Below are 22,815 nucleotides of genomic sequence, written 5' to 3'. Positions count from 1 at the left end.
AGTCTTCCCATTACAGAAAGTCCTCACTTAACATGGTCAATAAGTTATTGGAAATTGTGACTTTAAGCAAAAAGACTCATAACCTTATCAATGTTATAATGAAATGACACTGAGCTAAATGATGTTATTTCAGCACCTGCTATACAGTGTTTAGCTTCCCGTCACAGTTTATTTTCCTTTTCTTTTCTTTCTTTCTTTCTTCTTTTTTTTTTTTAAGATGGAGTCTTGCTCTGTTGCCCAGGCTGGAGTGCAATGGCACAATCTCAGCTCACTGCAACCTCCACCTTCCAGGGTCAAGTGATTCTCCTGCCTCAGCCTCCTGAGTAGCTGGGATTACAGGCACCTGCCACTGTGCTCAGCTAATTTTTGTATTTTTAGTAGAGATGGGGTTTCACCATCTCTACTAAACTGGTCTCAAACTTCCGACCTCAGGTGATTCACCCGCCTTGGCCTCCCAAAGTGCTGGGATTACAGATGTGAACCACCACGCCTGGCCCCATCCCAATTTCTAAGAACCTATTAATGGCATTAGTTGAGGACATACCGAACAAATGATGTGGCTTTGGGCAAAACTTAGTCTGCCTGCATTCTGATCCACAAACTGTGGAAAAGGACCCTACTTCATAGGATTGTTTGGAGATTTAAATGAAATAATGCTTATATTAAACACTTTGCTTTATTACCCATTGATTCTCAACATCTTTCTCTATGTCTCTGCCTCTCTCAACACCTCAAATCATTCTTCTGACAATGCCCACTGCACATTCTGCTCCCCCACAGCCTTCCTGAACTCAAAGTAAACATCAGATTACTGTTCCTGTTGAAAGTGAAGAAATCATGGGGAGATACCGGGGGTGGGTGGAAGGGCTGGACTTGGCTGCACTGTGACACAGGTGAAATTGGGCTTTGGCATTCTGCTGCCTTCTCTACAAGTAGGAACTGATTTCTTCCTAGGGCAGGCAATGTTCATGGCCTACTCAGTGGCATTTGCCCCATGTTTCACTCCCTGATTTTGTAATAGGTGGATTTTCCTTGTTAATGGGAAGGGCAAGTCCCTCCCCTAACCTCTGGAGAATGAGTCATCGTTACTTTAAGCCCAAGGCAATCTCATTTCCCTTTGCCAGTGACTGGTTTAAGGGAAGGCAAGGGATCCAGTTCCAACCAATCAGATGCAAGGAGAAGTCTGGTTGAAGCTTATGCTAAGGATTTCGCTTTCTTGTTAAAAGACAGAGGCATGGCTTGCAATGCTATTTAATACTTTCTTTTCCTTCCATTTTCAACGTAGAAGTGATACTTGAAACCACAGCAGTCATTCTGGGGCCACGAGGCAAAAAGCACAAGGATTAAAAAGCCAAGACCCAAAGGTGGAGAATCACGGGTGTAATGAACCTAGATGATATGATATGACTGAGTGCTGAACTGCTAGACTTCTTATTAGGTGAGATGAGTAAAGGTCTTCATTGCTTAAATCACTCTCAATTTGGTTTTCTGTTAATTGCAACTAAAAGCATTCTTATCTAATATTCCTTATTTTTGAACAGCATTTCTTTCTGAAGTGCCATACTGCAACCTTCCTGACAGCCCAGGATCTCTGCTAAGGTACCACTGAAGAGCATGGTATTAGCTGGACTTAATGAGTGATTTCATCAATGAGCACTTGCATTTTAACAAATAATTACTGGAGACAAAAAGTATAAAACTATGATGGTTGAATGACAGATCTTGGGGTTAGTACCTTGCAGAGGGTCAGGGGCCTTGATTTCTGCCTCTTCAATCCCTGCATGTAACTACTAGCTGGTCTACCTATACATTTTCCCCAGAACCTTCTTACTCAAAGTGTGGTCTACCAGCTGTGCTGACATCACCAGGGAACTTTTAAAAATACAAAATCTCAGGCCCCAGTCCAGACCCACTGGATCAGAACCTGCACTTTAACAAAGATCTCCAAATGACTCATATGCACATTAAGTTTGAGGAGCATAGCCTCAGAGGATGTGGAATTGCTGGAGTTCAAAAACAAACAAACAAACAAAAAAGGTCAGTTTTCTAGTACTAGATAAATAGCTCTCAAAGCACACTGTCACAAGGAAAAAAATTCTCATTTTGTCTTTTTATCTGGCTATGGAGATCTGGGGGTAAACTAGGTTTGTTGAATAAATAAACATAATTCTTTCAAAGTCATCTGAACTTGGAGATCAGAATCACCCAGCACAATCACTTGCTTCAAGATTATATATTACTTCTGAAATAGACTTGAGTTACATAGAAATTGAAAGACAGAACAGAGATGGAAGTAGTGGTGGTATGGCCCAAGGAAGTACCCACTGCAGCCGGGCATGGCCACATCTTATAGGCCCTCAATTAAGTTCCTTCATGTGAGCATCCACTCACTTCCTCAAAGACTCAGATTCTCATCATTGGCAGTGCCTGGTGATCAGGTAAGTTATCCATGCCAATAAAAATAAACATTAGTTTGCATGAGATTTAAGAACGTCAAACAATTAATTTGCATGAAATCTATAGCCATCACATGGACAGGAAAACTCCTCCTGGCCTGTTCCAGAAAATTTTCTCCCTGTAAAAAGCTTCATGGCAACCCAAGTTGTAATCAGATGTCATCTCTCTGATTTATCAGGAGACATCCCTATCTTGGGGACCAGAACTCTTGAAAGCCCCTGCAAGTAGTACATTCCCTCACTCCCCTTCCCAAGGCAGACTTACATGGAAGGCAAAACTAAAATGAGAAGGATGCTTTGTGTGCATGGAATCAAGATGAGGAGATTTAGATATATGTGTATAATAGCATCAGGATGAGATGGCTGGGCATATCCATCCTGCTATCAGGATGGTCTGGAAAAAGGGAGAAATTGGAGCCTAGCAGCTAAAGCTTCACGTCCTTGAACACCTGAACAGTCTCAGCCAATATTCACCCTCCCATTTTCTAGATCTTGATGGTGATGGTTCATGCTATCTTTACATTTTCCATGCATTTAATCAAGTTATAATCAACAGTGCTTCCTGGGCAACATGCTGTCTTTTTAAAGTGATTTGTATATTCTTACTACAGCCTAATATAAACTCTTCTCGCCGTTTAATGTGTAGAAGGCAGTATCATTTCACTCTTTCTAAGTTCTTAGTAGGCATCTCATGGTCACCCTCAAGTACTAGTATAGTGTAGATCAGTGATCCCCAGCCTTTTTGGCACCAGGGACCAGTTTCATGGAAGATAATGTTTCCATGGAGAGTGTGGGCAAGGAACGGTTTTGGGATGAAACTGTTCCACCTCAGATCATCAGGCATTAGTTAGATTCTCATAAGGAGCACACAACCTAGATCTCTCGCATGCGTAGTTCACAATAGGGTTTGTGCTACTACAAGAATCGAATGCTACAGGGGATCTGATAGGAGGCGGAGCTCAGTGGTAATGCTTGCTCCCCCACTGCTCACCTCCTACTGTGCAGCCTGGTTCCAATGCTGGTCCAAGGCCTGGGAGATGGAGACCCCTGGTGTAGACAATAAGGTGTAGTCTTAGTTCTACTTAGTGCCATTAATGGTTGCAGTGGAGTATAGCATCAGAGCTCCCAGCTTGTGTGCTCTCATAGGACTGGGTTACAGGCGTGTCCAAGTAATTGATCCTCTCAACCTTTGGGGAACACAGGCAGGTCCTAAGTGGCTGGAACCTTTAGATCATTCCTGCCCCACAGTGATGTGTTTTGAACTATTATAATTTCCATGTGTCTCACAATATGAAAAAAGCCGAGAATACCTAGGATAGTGGAATGGCCCTGGAAATCAGGGTACCACTATGTATGTGTGGGCACCCTTGCACAGGCCATTGTACTCTCAGAAGCTCGGTATCTAAGCCAGGTGGGCCAAAGCATATTTCATGCTGTACCAACAAAGTTACATTCACCTGGGCTTGAAACGAGCTTCACCTTTGAGGGAAGGCAGTGCCAGGCCTGCAAGTGGGATCCAAATGGTCCCAGGTGTGGAACTAACTACTGGACTGCAGATGCAGAGAACCAAGTGGGTCATAGCATGAACAGAAATCAGACCCTTCTCCTTTCCTCTTGGTGCTCATATTTGTCATACCTGGGGGGCTCTGAGAGGAGAGTGACTGGTAGCAATGTTTGAAGAGGGCAAAAACAATTGGCTGGTCATTCACTTACCCAGTGGAGAGCCCAGGGAGGAACTCAACACATTTGGGAAGCAGTGACCAGAGTAACTTAGACTGCATCTCAAATTATAGCCAATAAAGTGATTTCAATTTTCTCTAAGAAAATGTACAAATTCTCTGAGCTCTAGATTTTTTGACTGTGCCATTATTTCTGCTATCTCAACAATTCTTTAACATCAAGGGACCTGTTGCATATACTCTACAGCTAACAACATTTTCTATTACTAAACGGAACTATTGTCCAGTATTTGTCTCCACTTTCTCTGGTAGGATATTCTGCCTCCTACCTGTGGACATTTAGCTATATTCCTGGTCCTTAATTCTATAGTGAATACCTTGGCTGATGAAATTTCTTAGTCCTTTTTTCTCTTGCTGTCAGAAGGCTTTCTGGAAAGTTTTGTTTTGATATCACTGTATTAGCTTGCTGGGGCTGCCCTAACAAAATATTATGTACTGGGTGGCTTAAAAGACAGGACTTTATTTTCTCATGATTCTGGAGGCTGGAAGTCTGAGATCAAGGTGTTGGCAGGTTTGGTTTCTCCTGAGTCTCCTCTCTTGGCTTGTAGATAGGTGCCTTCTCCCTCTGCCTTTGCATGATCTTCTCTGTCTGTCTTCTAATCTCCCCTTCTTGTGGGGACACCAGTTGTATTGGATTAAGGCCCACCATATTTACCTCATTTTAATTTAATACCTCTATAAAGGCCCTGTGTCCAAATACAGTCACATTCTGAGGCCCTGGGGGTAGGGGCTTCAACATATGAATTTTGAGAGGCCTGCAGTTCAGCAATAACAGTCACTAATAGCGCTGAAATGAATCTGTGGCTGGCTCAGTCCTTCAGGGCAAAAAAGGATGCAGCATATATCTATTTTTAATTACACTAATAGCTCACAGCATTTTAGAACAGAACAGGCCCTTGGAAAGGTCATCTCATCTTATGCTGTTATTTGACAGATTAAGAAACTGAAGCCCAGAGATGTTATGTGACATCCCTAACCATAGACAACTGGCATCTGATGATGACCTGAGAGTGAGGTATATGGTCAGAACCTCATCAGAAGCAAACTAATTTACTTACATATTCTTACATATAAAGTCAAGATAAAACCATGATTGTCTTTTTGTGGCCAGGAAATGTACTCATGGAAGAAAGCCTACTTATCATCCTGCAAATTGGTCATTTGCCTGTGGTGACTTCTCTCCTTGAATCCTGGAGTTCCCACCTGGAATGTTCCCACACTGCCTCTCCAGTGGTGATGTGGCTGTCTGCTGAGGTGGCCTCTGCCTGTGCCAGGGCCAGCAGCAGCTTCCTGATCCTGGCTTCCTGGTCCCTGCATGGCAGCCATAGATGCCTCCTCATATTTTCAAAGCTGTGATAAAATCACAGAATGAGGAATCCAGCTGCCACCACTGCTCTAACACATCTTCATGACCTGCTTGTCCACAGAAGTAGCAGCAGGGAGATAGCTGCTATCTTACTGCTGTGGTTTAGGTCTTGCCTAAGTGCATCCAGAACCCTAGATCCAAGAGAGTCTGGGAAATGCAGATTTTAGCTTTCCAGACTCTGCAGTACAGAAAAGTACATAGAAAGAGGTGGAGTGAATGCAGAGTGTCAATCAACCACACCCAGCACAGTTATACCTTGGGTCACATGGATTTTAATTAGTAAAACAGAATGAATCAGTGAAGACCGCTGGAAACACTGAATGGAGAGGCTTCGGATTTCTTTTTTTTTGTTTGTTTATTATACTTTAAGTTCTAGGGTACATGTGCATAACGTGCAGGTTTGTTACATATGTATACTTGTGCCATGTTGGTGCGCTGCACCCATCAACTCGTCAGCACCCATCAATTCATCATTTATATCATGTATAACTCCCCAATGCAATCCCTCCCCCCTCCCCTCTCCCCATGATAGGCCCCAGTGTGTGATGTTCCCCTTCCCGAGTCCAAGTGATCTCATTGTTCAGTTCCCACCTATGAGTGAGAACATGCGGTGTTTGGTTTTCTCTTCTTGTGATAGTTTGCTAAGAATGATGGTTTCCAGCTGCATCCATGTCCCTACAAAGGACGCAAACTCATCCTTTTTTATGGCTGCATAGTATTCCATGGTGTATATGTGCCACATTTTCTTAATCCAGTCTGTGACTGATGGACATTTGGGTTGATTCCAAGTCTTTGCTATTGTGAATAGTGCCGCAATAAACATACGTGTGCATGTGTCTTTGTAGTAGAATAATTTATAATCCTTTGGGTATATATCCAGGAGTGGGATAGCTGGGTCATATGGTACATCTAGTTCTAGATCCTTGAGGAATTGCCATACTGGTTTCCAAAATGGTTGAACTAGTTTACAATCCCACCAACAGTGTAAAAGTGTTCCTATTTCTCCACATCCTCTCCAACACCTGGTGTTTCCTGATTTTTTAATGATTGCCAGTCTAACTGGTGTGAGATGGTATCTCATTGTGGTTTTGATTTGCATTTCTCTGATGGCCAGTGATGATGAGCATTTTTTCATGTGTCTGTTGGCTGTATGAATGTCTTCTTTTGAGAAATGTCTGTTCATATCCTTTGCCGACTTTTTGATGGGGTTGTTTGTTTTTTTCTTGTAAATTTGTTTGAGTTCTTTGTAGATTCTGGCTATTAGCCCTTTGTCAGATGAGTAGATTGCAAAAATTTTCTCCCATTCTGTAGGTTGCCTGTTCACTCTGATGGTTCTTTAGTATGGAGTTGAACTCAGGCCCAGTGGAGATCATTTCTTAAAAATCGTAAATGGATAACTTTTTCCAACATATATGCCTTCTGCAACTAGAATCAGCATGCATATACCAACAAATAAATCAAGGGGGTTATCTGTTTTCAAAATTTGCCTGGGAACAAAAAGTATTTGTGTTAGAGACTGACATCCCTTGCCCCCTGCCCCAGAGCCATTCTCTTCTTCTTCCTTTTAATGATAGAAACTCCCAGAGTTTAAGATAGACACAAGGCCATCAAGCTAGCACATAGGTCAGCAAACTATGGCCTGTGGGCTACATCTGGCCCACTGCCTCCTTTGTAAATACACTTTTCTTGGATCACAGTGACACTCATTTATTTACACATTGTCTATAGCTGCTTTTACACTATAGTGACAGAGCCAGATAATTGTGACAGAGACCACACAGCCTTCAAAGCTGAAAATATTGACTCTCTGGCCCTTTACAGAAAGAGTTTACTGACTCTTGTGGTCTCTTGTGGTAAAGACTACTGTGTCTAGCCTCTCTTGCAGCTATATGAAATTATATGACTAGTTTTGGTCCACGGAGATATGAGTGAAGGTGATACCTGTCACTTTTATTCCTTGGTTTTAAAATATTGGATGTATATCTTCCATCCCTCTTCGTTTTTCCTGTAGGCTTACCAAACTTTTAATGTAATGGGCCAGACAGTTAATATTTTAGACTTTGTGGGCCATAGAGTCTCTATCACAATTACTCCACTCTGTTGTTGGACCACAAAGCAGCCATAGACAACACATAAACAAGTGAGTATGCCTGTGTTCCAACAACACTTCATTTACAAGAGCAGGTGGCAGGCCAAGATTTGACCTGCAGCCTGTAGTCTGCTGATCTCTGCTCTTAGAGATGACTGAGTCACACAAGGAAGGAACTTGAGTTCCTGAATGACCACATGGGAAAAAACTGCCCACCAACCTAGACCATTCCCCCAAGACTTGTTGATGAGAAAAACAAACAAATGCCTGGCTGATTTAAGCCACTGTATGTTTCGGTCTCTTTGTTACCACAGCTTAGCCTTACATGTGCATCTTGGGCTTGTAAATGATACCTAAACTTGAGAGATATTTTCTTTTTCTTTTTTTTTTCCCACTCTGTCCCTCAGGCTGGAGTGCAGTGGCGTGATCTCAGTTCACTGAAACCTCTGCCTCCCTAGTTCAAGTGATTTTCGTGCCTCGGTTTCCCAAGAAACTGGGATTACAAGCATGCACCACCACGCCTGGCTAATTTTCTGCATTTTTAGTAGAGATGGAGTTTCGCCATGCTGGCCAGGCTGATCTTGAACTCCTAGCTTCAAGTGATCTGCCTGCCTCAGTCTCCCAAAGTGTTGGGATTACAGGCATGAGCCACTACACCCGGCTGAGAGATATTTTCTAATATTTGGTCAAGATCTTGATTCTAATGTTTGCAATTGAATGTTACCTGAGCACCTACTGAGGGCTAGTCTCTGTGCAAAGCATAGCAGGGGATGAAAAGATAAAAAAGACATATTCCTCCTCACCACAAAGGACAACCCATGTGTTAGCACTTGGTGGTAGGTTGTAATCAGTTGTGAAGTTAGTCACTAGCAATTTACAACCTAAAGTTTTGAAGTTGGTGAATGATGTGCTATGCCAGGGGAACTCAAGACCACCCTCAGGCTTCAGTGATTTATTAGAAGGACTCACAAGACTCAGAAACTGCTGTACTCATTGTTATGTTTTATTAAAGTGAAAGTTTACAGATTGAAATCAGTGAAGGGCAAGGCACATCGGGCAAAGTCCAGGAGAAACTAGGAACAAGCTTCCAGATGTCCCCTCCCAGTGGAGTCATATAGGGGCTATACTTAATTTCCCAGCAGTGATGTGTGAAAACACACATGAAGTACTGCCAATCAGGGAAGCTCCCCGGCCTTGGTATCTAGGGTTTTTTAACTGGGGTTCTGCTACATAGGCATTCAGCACCCATGTGACTGACCTCAGCTACTCAGTCTCTAGCTCCCCAGAGCAAAAACAGGTATTTATCAAAAATCACATTTTTAGCATAAACTTATCTGGTTATACTGGTACAGCCTGGCCCAAGGCCTCAGGCATACAAAAAACAATCTTATCATGCAGAATATTCCAAGAGCTCAAAGGTTTTGCCCAAGCCAAGGGTCAGTCCTGAAGAGAGGCTTTCTTTTGGAATGTGAAGGGTTTGAGAAACCTAGGGCTTCTGAGTTAACCCTTTCCAGTGCATGTGACTTTTATGTAAATAAAATAGATTTAAGCATATCCCCATCTTGCCTTTTGATACACTTTTTGATTGGGATAGAAAAGGATTAAGTTACAGCTTTTTTGCTGGACCCTGGCACAAGAATGCATAGAGAATATGACTGTCATCCTTCATAAGGGTGAAAAAGGTTGATAACTACCCACTTAATGCAGGAAATAAAATAAGAGCACATAAATTACAACAAAAAAAAAAATCACAGAAAGGGGCCAGGCACAGTGCCTCACGCTTTTAATCCCAGCACTTAGGGAGGCTGAGGTGGGAAGATCACTTGAGGTCAGGAGTTTGAGACCAGTCTGGCCAACATGGCAAAACCCTGTCTCTACTAAAAATACAAAAATTAGCTGGGCATGGTGGCACATGCCTGTAATTCCAGCTGTTTGGGAGTCTGAGGCATGAGAATTGCTTGAACCTGGGAGGCAGAGGTTGCAGCGAGCCCAGATTGCACCAATGTACTCCAGCCTGGGCAGCAGAGTGAGACTCTGTCAAAAGAAAAAAAAAAGAGAGAGAAAGAAGGGAAGGAAGGATGGAAGGAAGGAAGGAAGGAAGGAAGGAAGGAAGAAAGGAAGGAAGGAAGGAAGGAAGGAAATCACAGAAAAGTACGGCATGGGCTCAAAGGAAGAGTGCTCACCAAGTGTTGGAAAGATTTCAGGATAGAGGTAGCTTGGAGATGGCCTTGGTCCTTGGCCTTCTGTCTTCGTCACAGAAAGACTTAGGTGGCAGAAAAAGGGATATTTGGGGCAGTGCAGAATGAGAAAATGGTGCAAAGGCAGTAAGGCATGAAAGTTGGTGTGTTTACACGGGACAGTGAGTAGTCACACTTGACTCTGGTGGGAAATGAGATTGGAAAAGTAGGTGGGAGTCATATTATGGAGGGCATTAGATTCTGGGCTGAAGATTTTCTGATACAACCAGCAGGCAATGGAGAGTACTTAGTCTTTGAAAGCTTTTGTGCAGTGGGATATGTTCCTATCTGTGGTTTAGAAAAATTCTTCTGCAAGAATGTGATAAACCGAACAATGTTTGAAGCAGGACAGCCAGTATCAAAGCTGTTATGAGACAAAAAATAGTAAGAGCCTGAGTTATGGTCATGAATGTGAACTGGAGAAAATACTTACCAGAAACAATTTAGACACAGAATCTATAGGACTGTACTCTAAGAATTTGGTAAACAGTGGCATGTCAGAGAGGAATGGAGAAAAACCTAACAGCTGTACATGCTCCATGGGTAAGAGTATAAAGTGACTGGGGTAATTGCGTGCTACTGTAGGTAATCAGGAAAATAGGCACTAGAGGTTATTTGAAGAGGGGTTGGAGGTGGGGTTAATCACAGATAATCCATTAGATTTGGAAATGGTAAGTGTGAGATACCAGTAAAATGTCCAAATGATGTCTATCAGGCCGTTCAAAGAATGAGTCTGTAGCTTGGGAACAGGTAAGAGGTTTGAGTCTTTGTCATTGAGGTTCTGCGGGAATAAATGACATTGTCATGAAAGAGAATGTACAGGGAGAAGAGAGGCTGACTTGAGGAAGAAATTTGGGGATACTGATAATTAAATGACAGACAAGGAAGAGACATCAGAGAAGGTTAGAGAGAGAAACAAAGGAGAATCAAGTTGGAAGCCAAGGAAGGAAAGGGAATCTACAGGTTGTGGTGTCCTGGGAGGTGGAGCAGGATGCAGTGGAGAGAGACTGTTTAGCCTTGTTGGCAGTAAAGAAAGGTGATGCTGGCTGGGCAAGGTGGCTCACGCCTGTAATCCCAGCACTTTGGGAGGTTGAAGCGGGCGGATCATGAGGTCAGGAGTTCGAGACCAGCCTGGCCAACATGATGAAACTCCACTTCTATTAAAAATACAAACATTAGCTGGGTGTGGTGGTGGGCACCTGTAATCCCAGCTACTCAGGAGACTGAGGCAGGAGAATTGCTTGAACCCAGGAGGTGGAGGTTGCAGTGAGCTGAGATTGTTCCACTGCATTCCAGCCTGGGTGACAGAGCAAGACACTCTATCTTGGGAAAAAAAAAAAAAAAAAAGAAAAGTGATGCTTGATGACCCTGAAGGCAGGATTGGCCAAATTTCAGGGTTTAGGGAGTATTGTGAAAACAGAGGAGAAACTCTGCCATGCCTGGGGAGAAGCAAGAACTGTGGATGGGGGTGGCTGGGTGGGAGAGGCATGAATGGGACACAGTGGTAGGCCACCAAGAGCGAAATGCTAACTGCATAGACACCCCAAAGCTTTCATGCAGGCTTAGAAAAGTAAGTGACCCAAAGGGTTCAGATGATGACAAGTCTTTCTTTCATCTGGAGCTGGGCCAGCTACTTTGCTGAAGCCTCTTTAAATGCTGGTGACACTGTGAATGCCCCTCAGGGACTACAGGGAAGAGGATCCCACAATCAATTATTATCTGGGCACTCTTTACTCATCGTGGAATTTGGCACGCCCTTGGGTGCTGTGTTCCAGCTCAGAATCTCCACTCTTCAGATTAAAGAGTTGTTATAACTCTCTGTTTATTTTAGAAAAGATTAATGGTTCCCCCTCCTCGTTTCTCAGGGACAGACTTTAATCTGTCTAGAGTGAGTCATGAAATATATCAGCTCAACCGCTCTGGCTGCAAGATTACAGATATAAAATTGCCCGATTTTGACAAAAAGCAGCTGCATCCCTCTTTTTATTTTGAGTCTACAATCACATATGGATAGAGACAGATAGGGGATGTGCCTGGTAAGAGTTCCACAATAGGCAGAGACATAGGTCAGGAGAGACAAGCCCCCCACCCTTATCTGTAATTCTCCCAAGAGCCTCCAACTTGTCACCTTCAGCAAGATGTCTCTCAATTAATTCATGTCAGGTTAATTTAACTCAATTCAACCAACTCTCACAAGCTACTTTCATGATTAATGTGGAAAATGAAAGATGATAAGAAGGATTACTCTCAAGAGGTTCTAGTCTACCGGTGGTGAGCTAAGATCCACCAAGGACTAATCGTGATAAGTGCTATGTAAAGGTGTTTGAAGAAAGAGGGCATTGAAAGATGGGCTCCAACCTTAGGCAAGACTTTCTGGAGCGGGCAGTGTTGGAGCTGATCTTGAAGGTCCTTGGCGTGTGTGTATGTGCACAGGTGTGCATGTGTGTATGCACCTGAACTTACAGGGTTAACCAGAGAGAAAGTGAAGCATTCCAGGAAAAGATACTTTGATAAATAAACACATGGAGACAGAGAATTGCAGTGCATGGGGAACGTGTGGGAAAATCAGAGTTGAAGACGGTTTTAGGTTCAGATGTTTGATGTGTTAATATTCACCTGGGCAACTTGTGAAAAATTCATCAGCCAAGGTCTTGCCACTGGATTTTACAAGCTAAGCTGCTGGGATTTCAAGATGTTAATGATTTTCCAGGGTCATTTTGCTCATTAACTAATAGTAGGACCAGCTGGAGGACCTATTTCCAGGGAAGACAAAGTTTGTTTTGTTTTGTTTTTAATTCAGAAGAGCTGGGGTGTAAGATTTGTGAGGGGAGTTACAAAATAGAAGACTAGAAAAGTAGGTTAGACCCAAATTATGGATAGATTCAATGAAAGGCTAAGGAAATTGGAATTTTTCTATCAGCAGAGAGAGTCATTGAAAGTTTCAGAGAAGTGACATTGTCAAAGTAATCAGATATATCATCTAAAAACAAAAACTTAAGGGTTCAGCCTGTTAACTGGAAATAAGAGTATAACTGGCTTACAGATTCCATATCTTCCCAGCCAGTTAGGCCCTCCTACTCTCATCTGAATCACATTCCCCCATAAGCCTATAGAGGCAGGGTTTCCCCCCTCTTATGTAAGTGATGAAATATCTCTGAGCACCCTCACTGTATCAAGCATTTCAAAACAGCTTTCTAAACCCTAAGGATGTAGTGTTGGTAAGATGAGTGTAAATGCTCATCTGGCTCTTGGCCCAAGGACAGTACCTGCTAATCCTCCCCCAAACCCACCTCATGCGGTCCATCTACCTCTGTGGTAGGAGTAGCATCCCTGAGTCCTTGCCTGAGGATAAAGGGAGAGTGTATGTGGGTGACCATAGTGCTTCACCACAGCCAGGAGAGCAAATCAGGAGTCAGGCCTGCAGATGATGGACCCTCTTAAGGGTTCATGGGCAGATGGCGAGTCAGAGAATGGGGATAGAACTGTATTGCTCCTAGAAGTCTGCAGTCTGGAAGCCTGGGCCCTGTTTAGGGCTACCTTGTTTATTGCAATCAGAAGAGGAGGGGTGGGAAAGAGATTTGAAGCCTGATTGAAAGTCCAACAATTGTTTACACCAGGTGACGCTGGCCTTGGGAAAACAACTACTGTGGCCCGAATAGTTGCCCTGTGGGTACTTAGCTCACCTGCTTCCTCATACTGCTTGCCTTCACCATGAGGAAAATTTTTTCAGCCTTTATCCCATAATTTGTCTTTCTTCTTTTTGTTTTCTGGAGGGTAAAATGTAGTTTCAACTGAGAGATCAAAGATACCGTAAATGGAAGCACTCTGTAGAGAAGAAAGCTCAAGATTGTAATTAAAATGTTGGCAGCATCATTGGAAGACAGACATACTATCACCTTGGAACAAAGATTGGGCTAAAATAATCCAGAATGAGGAAAATTGTTTAAAAGAATTATCTACACCACGCAGAAATCTCATCAGCATTTTGTGTAAAAGACGGAAGGTCAGAGGTAATGTACCTTTCGTTTATACTGTGTTCAAACGTAGCATTTCTCAATGGGTATATTATTGATAATTTGGCAGTGCTGTGTTATACAAAATTTTTCCACATTGGCAGACACCTGGCATCCCCGGCGCTTCCTCCAAGGTGCCAGCAGCACCCTCAGTCATCATAAAACTAAGAAAGTCCTGAGAAATGCTGCTCTAATGTTTCAGAGTGCATGTGAATAAGTTATTTCCTTTAATCAGCATAATGATTCAAAATATTTGTAACATTTTCACTCTTCAGATGATGAACTGAGACTGAAAATGAATTGCTGGCTTTTTCACCTGTCTAGTGAAGGATGCTGCTGGGCCTCAAACACGAATAGGCTGATTCCTAATTCAGTTCCTCCTCACAATATTGTGCTATCTTTCAGTGGAGGCAGAGATTTATATTTGATTTCATCAACTAAAACATATGTGCACCTGAACTTTTGTTGTTATTTATAGTCTAACTATCTTCTAAGGAACATAGATTTTGTCAAACAGAGCACACTTTGTTCCGCTGAGGGCCTTGATGGACAACTTAGTGGTAGGAGCTAAGGGGAACTGGGCTAATTTGTCTGATAGAGGGAGAAGGTCATGGAGCTCCCAGGGAAAATAAGGAAGGAAGAGGGAGAGGACAGAGAGCCTAGAGGACCTTGGGAAGCCTTGAACTATATAACATGACCCACCCACACACTCTCACTCTGCATCCCAAGGTATTACTTGTACAAGGTATTACTCATGAAACGCTTAGAGTGAATTGTCTTGTATAAAATGACAAAGGGCTGAGTATTACACATGGGTTGAGAGAGACTGATACAGAGCCAGTACATATGGACCCAGGAGCCAGAGGCAGGAGGGATTATGAGTGCAAGTTTCCTGACAATTAGCAAGAATCAAGGACAGGGATGTTCACAGGTGTGGAACTGGTGGATTCACCCAGACATCTGAGACTATGGAAGCACGAGCTCACATCTGGGTCACAGGCAATTCAAATGAAGGTTGAAATACTGCAATGCTGCAGGGCTCTACAATATTTTCCAGGAACTGTAATCAGGAGAACTGACTTATGTCAGAGAAAACCAAGCTTGAAATATTTGAAGTGACTGATGATTTACTTTCCAGTCAGATGAAGACCATAGAGGAATTCTCTGGATAGAGTTAAATTAATGAGTGAGGGGCACGATGTAGACCCAGAAATAAACACCTGGAAGGCATATTTAGCCAGCGGCCCCATAACTGTCACTTCCATAAGCATGGAGAGGCTTATGGATGGTCATTCTCTGTAATAAACATTGGATGGTTCTGTAAAACCAGATTCCATGAAAATGACAAAATGACAGAAAACGACTGAATCCACATATGGAATGAGGACCAAATCTCAAGCATAATTATTATCTAGTTATGATTGCTGCACACTAAGATTCTTATATAAACATCCAGTGTGTTCACAATAGGAACCTGGTGAAACTTGTCTTGGATTCCTTTGACCACATCACTCTGTTCATGTTTCAAATGAGTCTGCTCTGGTTTGTTGCTTTCTTGGATTCAAAATCTTCTTACTATTAGGAAAATGTTCCTTATCTTTGCCTGTGCAGTAATCTTTATGTGAGAAACAGGAGATGGTGTTCCCTGGATGCCTGCACAGCTCTGCCTCTGAGAATCTCACTGAGACCTGTGCCTGAGCGCTGCCCCCTAGGGATTCTCTGTGGCATTGCCCTGCAGCCACAGGCAGGGTGCTCATCTGCTAGGCCACGGGGTTCTTCAAGGATCCCAACTTTCCAAACTGTCCTGAGAGGAGAATAAAAGAAAGACCATTATTGATGCCAGATTTTTGTGTTGCCTTCTTCTACTCTAATGCTTCCACAGGAAGTCTCTCAATTCCTCCTCACAGTCCCAATTATCTTGTCCAACCTCTTGCCCTAAGGCAGGCTTCGGCCTGACATATCCCAGACACAATTAGTCAGTGGTTGACTCTCATTCAAATAATAATAATAAATCAGAATGGCATTGGGTTCTTTGAGGATGAACTTGATAGGCATGAAATCTCAAACAAAATCCTGCGGGTATAAATCCGGGTTCCTCTCCCTGACCCCTGGGCAGAGATTGCCTGTCCCAGCCAGCACAGAAGGAGGAGACGCTCTATCTGGCTTCCACTCTTCCCTCAGTGGCTCTGGGTTTCCACTGCAACCAGTTTAGAATCCAATGTTTCACAAGAAGATGCCACAGAAGGAGCACAACTACTGCTTAGGCAGGCAACTCTCAGGTTCCCAGAATTTAAAAGGGTTCAGAAATTATCCTAGAAGTCACAGTTAAAGGGTGTTCAGGGACAAGTATAAGGCCCACCAACAGTTCCTTCATTGAGGAACATTTACAGAATGCAATCGGAGTCCCAAAATTCAAAGAAAAAACCCCACAACCTTAAGCTAACCATCTTTAGCTTAATTCTCTATATTTGCAAGTAACTCTTTTTCTACATTTTAAAACATGAATTTGAAATTTGCATGGCACGGCAATCTACCCAAGACAATCACGTTGGCAAATATAACACTTTTTCTGGTAAATATTAATAGCCTCCAACCATCAGAAGCGAGGGAGCGTTGGGGGAATCAATATATTCCTTCCTTCACAACCTGGCTACCAGGAGTCATATTATAATGAAAAGAGGTTTCAGAAAATATTCTGACAATACCTAGACATTTATTCACAAAGAGTCTCAAAAACAGTCGTAAACATGGCATGTAGCTAGGAAAGTCCCAGTCTTTATCCTTGGGCCCTCTTTTACCTTTGAGTCTTCTGTTCAGCATTCCCCATAAAAGGCTTAGTTGAATTTAGGGCAAGCATATTCTGATGGCAGGTGTGTCCAGCTTTGTACAGGGTCAGGTACAGGGTTCTCTGTGAAGTGGAGGACATAGAACCAACTTGGGGGTCTAGACTGCAAGCTTGCACCATTTGTATTCAGAAAGCTGGGCTTGCCAATGCTTATGCTTCATTCAGGTAAGGGCAGAGTTTCCTCTGTAACATCCCTAACCAATCATCTGGTTTGATTTCTACTCACCTCACCAATTAGAAACTCTTTTAAATATCTGTTATGTTAGTAAGCCTCCTGGCATAGATGTAGTTAACTATATTTAAATGCTAAGTGGACCATCTTAGAAGATGTTGACTCTGGCTAGGATACTTCATCCAAGTTAACCAACTCCAGCAATAGTTAACTGCTGGATCCCCCAAACACGGTATTTTAAATTCTAGCCTCCCCTCTTGGAGAATAGATTAGAGTTAACTTGTATATACAACTACATCACAATGTCTCAACTGAAACATTTTATTTATTTATTTTTCTATTAAACCAACCAATCAGCAGCAAATGGAAGAATTTTAAAATGAAATACCACACACACAATATAGCACTTGAGACAGTGAAGACTGCAGAGAGCAAGACAGAGTCAGAAGCAAGATAACAGGCTTAATGAGCTGATTTCCTGCTCTGTCTTCAGGATCGTGAATCTTGCTTGCCTCAGTATATGCTGGGTTCCATGTAAGGGCCAGCTCCCTTTGCTGAGATGGATTTATTATACAAGAAATAAAGCTTCATTGAGCTCTTTCCAAAACTTTCTGTTTTAAAGCCTAGAATTTCACTGGCCCAAGTGTACCTAGAATAAATCAGATAACTATTCAGAGCTTTCAGAACCTTCAAAAGAAAATTTGAGGCAAGAACCACAGAAGTGAGTCTGCTCCTCTGTCTAAGTCTGTATCTCCACTCTCCTCTGTTGCTGCTGAAAGGCAATAAAACTCCAGTAGTGAAACATCTAAGGGTGAAGAAGCATATTTCAAATGTGTTATCAACGCAGGAGCAGAAAGCCAAATACTGCACGTTCTCACTTACAAGTGGGAGCTAAGTATTGGGTATTCATAGACTAAAGATGGCAGCAATAGAAAATGGAGACTACTAGAATGAGGAGGGAGGGGAGCAAGGGTTGAAAAACTGTTGGGCATTATGCTCAGTTACCTGGGTGATGGGATCAGTCATACCCCAAACACCAGCATCATGCAATATACCCAGCTAACAAACCTGCACGTGTACCCCCTGGATCTAAAATAAAAGTTGAAATTACATTAAAACGGCATATTATCAAAATTCTATTCATCAACGGAAAAAATGGCAGACAACAACTGGTGAATCCCTACTGAAAGATAAGCCTTTACTAGTAGTTTAGGCATTCTCACTAACTTGCAACATTATAGTACTTGTGGCCTCACATCCTTTATGGAACAATGTGGAATGGAAATTAAACATGCATACACGCACACACATGCACACTCAAATCTGTAACTCTGATTGATACTTTATTTTAATACAAGGTTTAAAAAGAAAACCAGATAATTGAAATCTTAAATTAATTTCACATTAAACCTTGATAGTTTTGAAATGGTGTCACCCAGCAAATACCAAATAACCTGAACTTTGAGATTAAACCTCTTCTATAGAACACTATTCAATGAGTCTTTCCCATTATAAGCCTTTTGTGAAGCAAAGTGGGGTAGAAACATACGTAATAATAGCAACACAATAGCATAATAATAATAGTAAATAAACCAATGCCTCAATCTTGTGAAATATCTCAGTACTTGGTTTTGTTAGGCTTTCTTTCAGCAGCTTTGATTTCCCAGATGTATGTTCTCTGAAAAGTAGCAGAAATAAATCAATTACAATAGGAAAGGTAGCAAAGGCAAGGATGGTGATTGTGTTTGTGTTTCAGTGACCTAAGACTTTAGCGGTCTCTGGTATTTACTTACCTGATTATACTTACTTATAATCATTTTTCAAGGATTGAACTTTTCTTTTTCTTTTTTTTTTTAAGAGACTGGGTCTTGCTATGTTGCCCAGACCCATGTTGAACTGCTGGGATCAAACGATTGTCCTGTCTCAGCCTCCCAAACTTCTGGGATTACAGGCATCAGTTACTATGCCTTGCCCAAGGATCAGATTTTTTAAAGAAACAAACCCCTATGGCCTGTGAGGCAGGATGTGCACAGATTATTGACAGGACCGACATAGGTCTGTCTGTAGTTGACTCTGTTTCCTGAATGATATGGTGGAAGAGCATCAGAAAACCCCTCTGTCCTCAGAATACATCCGTCACCACCCTGTCATGGTTGTGTGAGCTTCTGCCATTAAAGATTTTATTTGCTGGACTTAAGATAGTAATTTTCTAACTCCTTTAAGCCACAACATTCTTTCTTTCAGTGATCTAATAAATAAAATAGATAAAAGCAGAGATGCTATAGCTGAAATAAGTGACCCATTGGCCCAGCTGGCCACTCCCTCTGAGGCACAAGGGCAAACTACTAGGGCTCATTGAAGCACATTTTAAAAACTACCGGGGCCGAGAGCAGTGGCTCACACCTGCAATCCCCACACTTTGGGAGGCCCGGGCAGGCAGATCACTTGAGGCCAGGAATTGACCAGCATGGCCAACATAGTGAAACCCTGTCTCCACTAAAAACAAACAAACAAACAAACAAACAGAAAACAAAACAAAAGCCCCACTGGGCTAAGACAGAGCTTCTCAGTCAATGTGCACTCCAGGATCAGAGATGCTGGGAGATATGGATCCCTTCACCCCTCTGTGGTGTGGCTTGGGGTTCCAAGTGGGGAGGTGGGGGGGTTAGGCCTCATTGTCTCTCGCTTTGATTTGTCACAGTGTGTGGTAAAATGCTGATTATTTTATGTATGTATGTATGTATGTATGTATGTATGTATTTATTTATTTTGAGACAGAGTCTTCCTCTGTTGCCCAGGCTGGATTACAATGGCACGATCTCGGCTCTCTGCAACCTCCACTTCCCGGGTTCAAACAGTTCTCATGCCTCAGCCACCCAAGTAGCTGGGATTACAGGCATGTGCCATCACGTCTGGCTAATTTTTATATCTTTAGTACAGATGGGATTTCACGATGTTGCTCAGGCTGGTCTTGAACTCCTGACCTTAAATGATCTACCTGCCTTGGCCTCCCAAAGTGCTGGGATTACAGGCGTGGGGCTTTTTTGTGTGCAGACATAAGAAAAGGTTAGGGAGCCCCCAGGTTAGGGCATTGTCCTCTGATAGAGGCTATCACCATCAATTATGACTAGTTATTAAACACCTCAGGAATTTTTCTAACAAACTTTTTTTTCTGCCAATTCTCTATGAAAGGGAAATATATGTCAGGCAAATCTTGGTAGAGGAAATGGTGAAAATATGGGTCATCAACTGGCCCTCCCTGGAAAACCAGACTTGAGTGGGAGGAAGCCAGTGAAGAAATCTGGATGGCCTGGAGACAAAAGACACAGCACTCAGACAAGAGAAAGCAGACATTAGGAGGGCACTGAAGAAGAAGAAGGAAGAGGAGGCCACGCCCTTGCCAACCCCCAGTCCCCGGAGCTCAGCCCGGTGCCCCAGGCAGCAGCTCAGCCTCTGTCAAGGTCACGCACACACACACAGATACGGTTTCTGAAAGAGCGTTTTCACAATGTAAGTGCTCTTTTGGGAGACCCAGACAAGTGGGTTCTTCACCTGGAAGAAGACAGGCTTGAGTTTCGAAAGCGTCGATGAGTAATTGCAAGTGGGACCCGTCAAAGAGGGAGACAGGCAGGCCCTGACAGTCCCGGACTGCAGAAACAAAGCGGCTTCCCACCTCCTCCCGGCCCGCGTCCTCTTCCTCTGTTTCTCAACTTCTTTTTCTCATTGTTCTGTGACTCACGAGTGTCAGCCGCTGGAGCGCTCCCCATCTCCCAGCCCTCAGAGATCTCATTGTGAGCATTTTCTTCTCATCCCCATGCACTTAGGGTTGGGCACGCAGCCAGACACGATCCACTTTTCCAAAGGCGCCCCCTGAGGGGCAGCTTCCTGGCAGGCACCTTCCACAGGCAAAAATGATTTGCCTCTGATGCACCAGACGGACAAGCTGAGGTTTATGGTTTTCCACCAAGGGGTTTCACAAAGCCTTGCCAATTCCCCTTTTGCCATTGGCCAATTCCCTTTTACTGGCTCTCTCCGCCTGTCATCTGCTTTGTCAGCCAAATCTCTTTTCATTTTTCTCAGTTTCATTTTGGACCCAGGCCTGGTAAAGTCTGTCAGGAAGATCTCTGACACACGAAGTTTTATGTCCCTTCCACCACCAACCTAGAGGCCTTGCCTGGGCTACACCTCTGTGCTATGTTTCAGAGAAGCGCATTCCCATGCCTTAGGGAGGGCAAGCACGTTTGACAGGAACTCAATGAATAATAGCACATGCAATTATTTTCAAATGAGAATTTAAATCAAAAGATGTAAAGAAGCAATGGAAATAGAACCCTCAGGAGAGAATTGGAGGGGGAGAAAAACCAAGTGGAGATAAACTAAAATAGAAACTGTTCTTGTACAAAACTGAAAATAATCTGGGAGGGTCCAAAATTACACCAAAAACGGCACAGTTGTTTTGGAATCAGGAATCCCAGATGCTTGGCTAAATTCACGCACCATGTGAATTCTTCTTGGGACTATTTTGGGCCTGACTCAAACTTGCTTGCCTTTTTCTCTCCTTTATGGTGAGAAATCACTCATCATTTCTCAGCAGGATCTCTGAGTGCTCGCTAAGTATAGGGGGCCCCGTTGCTTACACACAACTTGCCCTGGTGCCTATTTGGGTTTGGCTTGTTTGTTTAATCTAACATCGATTGAGGCCTACTAGGTGCCAAATACTTTACATGCATTATCTCATTTAATTCTCTTAACAGCTCTATGATGTAGGGATTGTTATTATCCCCGTTTGAGGATGATAACAGATGAGGAAACTGGAGCTGACAGGGTAGAAGCCATCTGCTCAAGGACACACAGCTATTACAAAGTAGAAGAAACAGAATTCAAACTTAGGCATGTCTGGCCACAGAACCATTCCATGACCACCCTCTCTTCCTCTGTGAATGAGTTTCATGTCTAAACTATTTGCGTTTTGGGAATAGAAATTCCAGCCACCCAGTTGGCCTCCAAATATACAGCCCTCAAGCCCACTCCCATCCAAGCCAGCAGGAAAACCAGCCCTTCTGTTAGGGGTGCCCCTTGAGGCAGGGACTTTTTAACTCTTACCAGCTGTCAGGTGCTCCCATGGATACCAGAAGCAGCTGAAATCCAAGGGTCTGGAGAGATTCTCTCCTTGCATAGCTAAGAGGGCTTCCTGGAGGTGGTGTGGCTCAAGCTCTGCTTCTGGTCCTCACTGATGCTCATAGTTCTTCAGAAGGAAAGGAGGATGCCCACCCAGCCTGGCCCTCTACCCACTTGGGTGCTCCTTGCAGTCAGGAGGACTTCCCACGGATACAGGCCAGGCTCCCAGTGACACCATCGTAGAGTCATTGACAGTCATGAAGATACATTGCCTGGATGGGAGAGTGGGGTGTGAGTGGGAGGGGTGGTTTCAGCATGAAATTGTTCCGCCTCAGATCATCATGCACTAGTTACATTCTCATAAGGACTGTGCAACCTAGATTCCTCGCATGCGCAGTTCACAATGGGGTTCGTGCTCCTATGAGAATCTAGTGCCGGCACTGATCTGATAGGAGGTAGAGCTCAGGTAGTAATGCCCATCCGCCTGCCCTTTACCTCCTGCTGTGGGGTCCGGTTCTTAACAGGCCACACACCGGGTACCAGTCCGTGCACTGGGGCTGGGAACCCCTGCATTAGGGCACAGGCTCCTCTGCTGTTCTCTTTTTAGTCCTGTCACGTTCTTCCTTCACCGTGATTTTGTTTCAGGGACTTCCTTGCCTTTCTTGTCCCTGGGTGTGGCTGTGGTGTCCCACTCACCTTTAGTTCACCTCAGTGGATTTCAATAACTGAATATCAGGGAAGAGGTGTTGGGGCTTTAATCTCTTTAATCCCTTTCCTCAC

The 22,815-nt window shown here is 43.3% G+C and overlaps 1 long non-coding RNA gene across 3 annotated transcripts; it reads right to left on the bottom strand.

Moving 5' to 3' along the window:
* Positions 1-6,768: 6,768 nt before the first annotated feature.
* Positions 6,769-22,371, bottom strand: LOC111541626. Of its 3 annotated transcripts, none has more exons than XR_002731325.1 (3): positions 22,021-22,371; positions 13,571-18,595; positions 6,769-7,048 (listed from the first exon to the last, which is right to left on the bottom strand). It is a non-coding gene; the product is annotated as an uncharacterized LOC111541626 (long non-coding RNA). The 3 variants fall into 3 exon arrangements; XR_002731326.1 differs by having other exon boundaries at positions 13,571-16,808; XR_002731327.1 differs by lacking the exon at positions 22,021-22,371 and having other exon boundaries at positions 13,571-15,704; positions 16,699-19,662.
* Between the last annotated feature and the right edge of the window lie 444 nt (positions 22,372-22,815).

Source organism: Piliocolobus tephrosceles, chromosome 4, assembly GCF_002776525.5.
Source record: "Piliocolobus tephrosceles isolate RC106 chromosome 4, ASM277652v3, whole genome shotgun sequence".
Classification (NCBI taxonomy): domain Eukaryota; kingdom Metazoa; phylum Chordata; class Mammalia; order Primates; family Cercopithecidae; genus Piliocolobus; species Piliocolobus tephrosceles.
The sequence above is the reverse complement of the archived record's forward strand: the minus strand, read 5'-3'. Positions and strand labels throughout refer to the sequence as shown.